The sequence below is a fragment of the Nelumbo lutea genome, chromosome 4 (genome assembly GCF_056320005.1).
Source record: "Nelumbo lutea isolate HS-2025 chromosome 4, American lotus-T2T, whole genome shotgun sequence".
NCBI classification, from domain to species: domain Eukaryota; kingdom Viridiplantae; phylum Streptophyta; class Magnoliopsida; order Proteales; family Nelumbonaceae; genus Nelumbo; species Nelumbo lutea.
This window is the reverse complement of record NC_142687.1, coordinates 6,763,063-6,770,264: the sequence shown is the minus strand read 5'-3', so window position 1 is coordinate 6,770,264 and position 7,202 is coordinate 6,763,063. Positions and strand designations below refer to the sequence as shown.

At 37.4% G+C, this 7,202-nt stretch overlaps 1 long non-coding RNA gene across 1 annotated transcript; it reads left to right on the top strand.

Annotated features, from left to right (window-relative positions):
• The first annotated feature begins 2,144 nt into the window (after positions 1 to 2,144).
• Positions 2,145 to 4,335, top strand: LOC148853630 (uncharacterized). Its single transcript, XR_016112255.1, has 2 exons — positions 2,145 to 2,472; positions 4,068 to 4,335. It is a non-coding gene; the product is annotated as an uncharacterized LOC148853630 (long non-coding RNA).
• The last annotated feature ends 2,867 nt before the right edge of the window (positions 4,336 to 7,202 follow it).

Here is a 7,202-nt window from a genome sequence, read left to right as displayed (position 1 = left end):
TGAAACTTTTTATTGACAAGTAGGTGATATTAGACACAACATTAGTATAACAGTGAATAAATGCCTAACCATTAAGGGAAGCATTAAAATTATAGGCGTACACATAAATCAAGGTAAGCTTTTGCGAGTCTCTATGAATACGGATCAACATGATGGGCTAAATGTTGAAACGGTACACATATGACAACATTTATTGAAAAAACACCCACAGTTCCAAACACCACCTATATGGCTCACATTGACTGCATTTTATTATTGGTAATTCTGACATATGTAATAGGGTGTAAGCCATGCAATCTTTGAATGTTTTTAAACATCATTTCAGCAAATGTTGTGGGTTATTATAGAGGTCTAGTGTGGTGTTCTTTGCCAAGACATATTCATCGCTACAGCAAAGCTGATTATCTTTTACTGTTTCTCCCTATATTTGGGTATGGTTGATAGTTGAACCGAGAAAACTTCTTCAATTGTTACAGGTGCAGAGTTGTTCAGAGATTAGCATATTTTCCTGCAATCTTCGTAGAGAAAAGTAGAAAACAAATCATTAAAATGTGCAACTAGACCTGTGTTCGGTTTGAAAGAAAAGGTAGGGAAAGGATGGGATATATTTAACTTTGCTTAAAGCTTGCTGTCACTCTCTCAATCTCATGGCAACCTATCGGCGACAAATCTTTTCATGTCCTAATTCTGATTCTTGCATTCATCTTAGGGAAAAGTAGGGAGACACACAATGCAGAATTCTGAATTCCAGCCCCCCCTACAACTAGCCCTATCCCCCCTATAAACCACATCCTGCTTGTGAATTTGACATCAATTCATGGTCAGGATACATTCCCCCTGTACTTTAGGCCTAGTAAATTCTGAGCTGGGCTGATTTGTACTTCTCCCTTCATCTTATTGCCCCATTCTGAATTACCACACTTTAATCTTGTCCTATTTCTCTTTTGAAATTTTTGTTTCCTGGATGATTTTTTAACCTGTTCGTGATTAATGAATTCACCTTTTACAAAAAAATAAAGAGATGAAGCCCAATTAGGCTGTGTTTGGTTGCAATGCAAATAAATTTGCATTGATGCAAAATCATGACAGTGCAAATGATTTGAGTGTAAATTATGACATATTTTTGTTTCAAATTTTAGTTTACTTTGTTTGATTGCAGTACAAATGAAATAAATTAAGACATGAAGCAGAATAAATTAAAATCTAAAACAAAATTAAACAAGAATTTACATTTTTTACATTTGCACCACCATGCATTTGTACTAGTGCAAATAAATTTGCACTGCAACCAAACACATTAAGCTCAAAATTTAGTAATTTACAGCTAGTCCGTTAACCTCGTAATGCTTGTTTTATAAGGTTTTTGCAAAGGCTCCAGTGAGAGAACGAGCAAAAGAGTATAGAACTCTGTTGAAATGTGGTAACAACAACCACAAACGTGAAGAGGAGTGTGTTGGGTTCTTGGGGTTTATTAATGAAATTATGGTCTGAGATAGAGAATTTTCATTGAATCCAGACTCATGTCAAACTTGATATAAAAAAAACCCAAATTCTGAGTTGAGTTCTTCAAGCATAAAGGAATGCACAATCAAAAAGAAAAAACATTGATACATCAAAACTCAGAAAGACACAGGATGATAATATTTTTTTGCATATCCTCACATGAAATGCCAGAAATTGACCAAGAAAAATAAAAAGGAAAAACAGAAGAGCCAATCTAACATTATTTGCAGAGTCTAAAAACTGAGAAAATTATGTTCTACTTCAGAAATGATCGGATTTGGGAGAAATTACTTCCTACCCACAAGAATTCTACCCATACCCATCCGACAGGACACAGTAGCTGCACATCGGGAACATCTCTGATCTTCCCTATGAATGATAACGTTCAAAATGTTTTCAATGTGCGGCTGTAGTGGTGCGTGGGTAAGGTTGAGATCGTAACACGTCTGTAGCATTATTCCATTTCCATCCATGGGTTCGCATTTTGGGTTCATGCTCCAAGCTCGGATCTTCTACTTACGATGACGTTGCCCAACCGTTTACCCACGAGACACTGCATCCGCACATCGGGAACATCTCATGTCTGTAGTGTATTGCGGCGGGTGGGTAGGATAATGGGTAGCCTCGTGGGTAGCAGGCGCAGACTCAATGGTCCCGCCTCAATTTTGTATGGACCTCGCGTTTCTGCATTCCCGCCCTAATTTGTACCCATTTTCGCCTTGGCCGCGCCCGCGCGGATCCATTCTTTCAAAAATCAAGATCTGACCCAAGAGCCAGGATCGAGAGAGACAAAGATTTTTAGGCGCACTGTTTTCTGGAGCGGAAAGCAATATCGACCATCGAGAGCTAGAAATTTCTCTTCTTCTCCACTCGAGAGGGAGATGTTGGGGAGAGTCAGACCTTCCTCACTGGATTGTCTGGAGAGGCCTCCTCCAAAGATCATCAAGGACGATGCTCTCTCCATCTACGGTAAATTTCCCATTCTTTTTTCTCTCATTTTCTCTTCTTTCTTCGTCTACATGCTTTCTTTCGGTCGATTGGATTCTATTTGCGAGATGGGTTCTACTTCTTCCCAATTCACACCAATTTCGAGTAGAAAATGCCAATTTGATTTAGGGCAACTTCTTGAAACGTATGGAATTGTTCATGGGTTCTTTCATTTTTGCATTATCATGCCACTGAGCTGTAGGAGAGTGCTGTTTTTCCTTGTTCCGAAGCAAACAAGCTGATCAGATAGGTGGCTGCCCTAGAGAAGTTAAATTGTCTGGAGTTTAAACCCTTGATTCGAAACTTGAATACCTCGTGAAAGAAATCATTTTCATTTATTTTTTATAGCATATGAACTCAGGCATTATCATATCAAATGCAATCATTTCTTGCCGTTCACTAGAATTGGATTTCAGTTTCTTTATTGGAAACTCAAAATGGACCCATTCCGTTTCCTTATTAATAAATGAACTTGTACTCTAATATTTGAAAGACTGGACAGCAGAGATGGGATTTTGTAATGTTGCACATGTTTGGGTCTTATTATGTTGCGGGACAAGACGAAAACAGACGCTATGTTCTTCACTCTTCACTTATCACATTTAAGAGTTTTACTACTAGAATTCGCTTCAATCATTTCCATGCTCTTTTATATAATTTGGTAGAATTAAATCCTGTATCCTCTAGAATGGTGATGGTTAAATATCAGTTCTTTAAACATGAAAAATTGAGTAATTAACAATTTAACAGTGGTAAATCTTAATTCGGAGTTTTCTTTGTTCAATGTTTTTCCCTTTCATTTTAATTCTTTTCTTTTTTTGTAAAAAAGATGATTAATGAGATCAAGCATCATGCTTCAATGCTTAAACCTTAGTGATTATAGTAATCGAAATAAAACAAAATGCTATTTAGTTTGGTCAAAGATGAAAAAAAAATATATGTTGATGTGGAAAGAAGACCAAGATCAAAGAAAAAGGTGTTTAGTTTGGTCGTGGTTATTAAGATGATGTCTAGGCAGGTGCCTTAGCAAGCCTCTGCCTAGGTGAAAGGTAATCAAAATAAAACAAAAAGCTATTTAGTTTGGTCAAAGATGATCAAGATTATATTGATGTGAAAAGAAGACCAAAAAAAAAGCTGTTTAGTTTGGTCATGGTTATTAACATCAAGGTGATGTTTAGGTGGGTGCCTTAGCAAGCCTTTGCCTAGGTGAAAGGTATTTTCTAGGGTGTGTCATTATATCATGGTTTTCTTGGATACATGTTCAGTGCCTTCTTAGGAAAGGGAAAACAAGGGTAAGACAGTCACCTTATTATATCATGGTTTTCTATGCTGTTTGTTAACTTTTTTCTTGGATTCAATGTGTTGTAATACCTGCTTATTTACATGGAATCAATGTGTTGTAATACCTGCTTGGATTCCGAATGCTATTGACATGTTGCTTTGCTCCTTGGTTTGGATTTTTGTTATTATTAAGTTCACATCATTTTGCTGATGGAATTGATTATAATGTTGAATATTAAAATTTACAGTCAAAAGTTACATTACCCTATGGATTTAATGGTGCAATGTCTTTACAGAAGCAACACTTACGAAGCTTAGACTTGGTTCTCGACGAGCCCTTCTTTCATCCTCAACAAATTCAATGGATATAGATGTCTCTTCACAAAGAGCTGATTCAAGGTATAGTAATGGCCCATCTGTTGATTGTTCAAAACAGCGAAAGGAACAAGACTTCAATTCTCTGTCAGTTGCCTAATGTAAGGTTGTGTATGATGTATACATGATTGCTAACTTCTATGGATGACATTTTCTTAGTTTAAGAGATGAATTTTTCCATTGAATCAATATGGATTGTCCTGCAATCACTACCAAGCCTGGCCTGATTTGGCTATTGGGCTGGCTCAACTCAACATTTAAATTTTAAACTTTTGCTTCCTGGACTGAAACGCTGCTTTGGACGGTGAATAACTAAGACACATCTCTCATGTTCGAAAGAACCTTAAAACTGGGTTATATGCCCTTGTTTTCCACCAGCCAATGGTCCTCCCCTCTTTCCATGGGTTGAAACTCGTATGTGGAAATTGTCTCTACTAGTTCTGATATCCCTGCAGGTTTTGTACCTTCTCAGATACCTAGTGTATTCCAAAATCCTACTTTCTTACGGGAGGATCATCTTGCTGAATTTTGATCTAATGATGTTCAGTCTTCTTTGTTCCAATCCAACCCATTTCTCCAAGGTCAAACAGGTAACATTTTACGTTGTGCCAATCCTTTGTAATGTCATTATAAACGAGACTGGATTCCATGTTGCAACTTGCAAGCACGGCAAACCATCTTCATCTCTGTTTTGCTATCGAAGATGAAGAAGCTTTGGCCTTTGTGGAAACCGTGCAATATAGTCTTCTACATGCATGGAGTGCCAAATATCATACTTGAAGGAGATTTGTCAACCATTACCCCAACTCCTATGAGGGAACTCTGCAACCCTCTTGGTATGTGCATGTGCATCCACTCGGTAACAGGTAACAGCCGGCTCCAGAAATCTCCTTCAAAGATATCATCCATCACACATGACATGAGATCATTAAAGCAGGAAAGAAAGAGGCAAAGAGCTATGCGTTTATTCAACTTAAAAAAAATGTTCGAGGGTTTCCTCATCATCTAATAGCGGCATCAAAATTTTCAATTTTCAAACAGAATGCTATTCATCCGAGTAAAAGTTTATAATATTTTTGTGATGGCAACATTTGGCTGAAACATGAACATTTTAAAGCGGAAATGGTTCACCAATAATTTGCACTCTGGAGTCTTCTGGACATGCTTTCTATTGAACAACGGCAATAGAAAGTTTGAGAAAATTTTTGATAAAACTGAATGGCAACAGGCACTTAACGTATGGGGAAACCTTCAGCATGGGTAGCAAGTCACTTTGGCAACATCATCAGTCTCGACCTTCGAATATAAAAAGATGGGCATTTCATTAGACAGCGATTCAATCTCAGTAAAGGAAGCATGGACAATGATGGATGCAGTCATGGATACAGGTGTCAAATCAATAGACCAAGTTTTTGTTAGAACCAATCTAAATTATAACCAATTTGAACAGATTGAACGGTCCAGGCATTGAATTGGACTGATCCAAAAATGGTCCAGAGTATTCATTCGATTGGATTAATTAGACCTGGTCCTGGTCCATCTGTAATGGACTCATAATTTGGTCCAATCGACACCCCTACTGGGGCTTCTGCACTACAATTAGAATTAGCCTCTGTTAAAGTGCTTACTGGGGCTTCTGCACCAAAGTAAGTGTTAAAATATAGTAGGTCTGACTCTGAGCTCCCCATTAGCTGCAATGGTGCCACAAGGATCATCCTAGCATTCCCATCAGTCATCTCCTCGTCTTGGAACGTCCAGTGGAGCTGGGGCTCTCTAAGCCTCCAACACAAAATAGAGTGTAGTCCGTGATATCAGGTCTTGCCCTTTTCTCCTACGTTCTTCAGTCTCTCCTACCTTCTTTGCTCATAAAAGAGAGAAGAAAGATGGGTTGCTTGAGATTGATTATGTGCGTCATGGCCCATGACCCTGATTTTTGTATAAACCATGAACCTATAAGAGCCGTTAGGGAGTCTACTTTTCGATCTCCTACTGCTTCAAGTATACCAATTTTTTTTATCAATATATAAACTATAGTCAATAGAGTTTTCACAGTTTAAAACTTTAAATCATTTTGTGGGTCTCGGTCTGGAACCACCCCGTGCCATACCTGGGCCAAACCCGACAAGACCCATAACCAATGAATATAATGAGGTTCAGCTCGAATATATTTGCACCCAACCCGAACCCGATCCGAAGATACCAACTTCAAGGACAAAACGCATGAGAGAAGCCGGCTTGTACTGTGCTGTCAGATGAGATCACCAGACTTATCAGGAAGTGAATAAATGATGTATGCATTGGTAAGCAATTTCAAAAGCAATGATCTAAAGCAAAGCAAATTCATATGTATTTTCAATGAAAGTGCCATCCTTCCTACACGACAACTGACAAACTATAAAATAATCAAAAAGGAAATTTCCATCTGCAAACCCTAGCCCAATACTATGATTTGGACCATTTACCTTCTTGAATTATAATTTGAAAAACCTAAACATGACCTTTAAACTCAACCCAAAAAGATCAATCCCAAGAGGATGATTCTCCACCCTCGATTGGCCTATCAATTCATTTGAGCAATTCAACCCAAGGTTTCCAAGAACTTAAATATAGGTTATTTTTGAAATTTTGAAAATCTGAAATAGATATCACCCAAAATTTTGTAAAATGAAATTTTGTTTGTTGTGGAACATTCTGAAAATTTTAAAATATTCATAAAATTTGATCAATAAGTATTGAGAATCACTCTAACATAATCAGAAAAATACCAAATAAAATATCCAGTTCCAACCTGTGTTAGGTTGGAATGACTTGGCATCTGGTACCAAGCCTTCAATAAACAACAAACTAATACCAAATAATTAAAAAAATAACAACATTACGTGTTTCATTGGCATTGAAATTGTTTTTCTTTCTCCTTTTGTACCAATTGTATGTGTATTATAGGACCATTGAAGTTCTAGTCTAATGGGCTGGTGGCCATTCGATTATCTTCGTTCACAATCAATCTATTATTAAAGATCTATTGAATTTAATTGTTTAAACACACGCAATTCCCA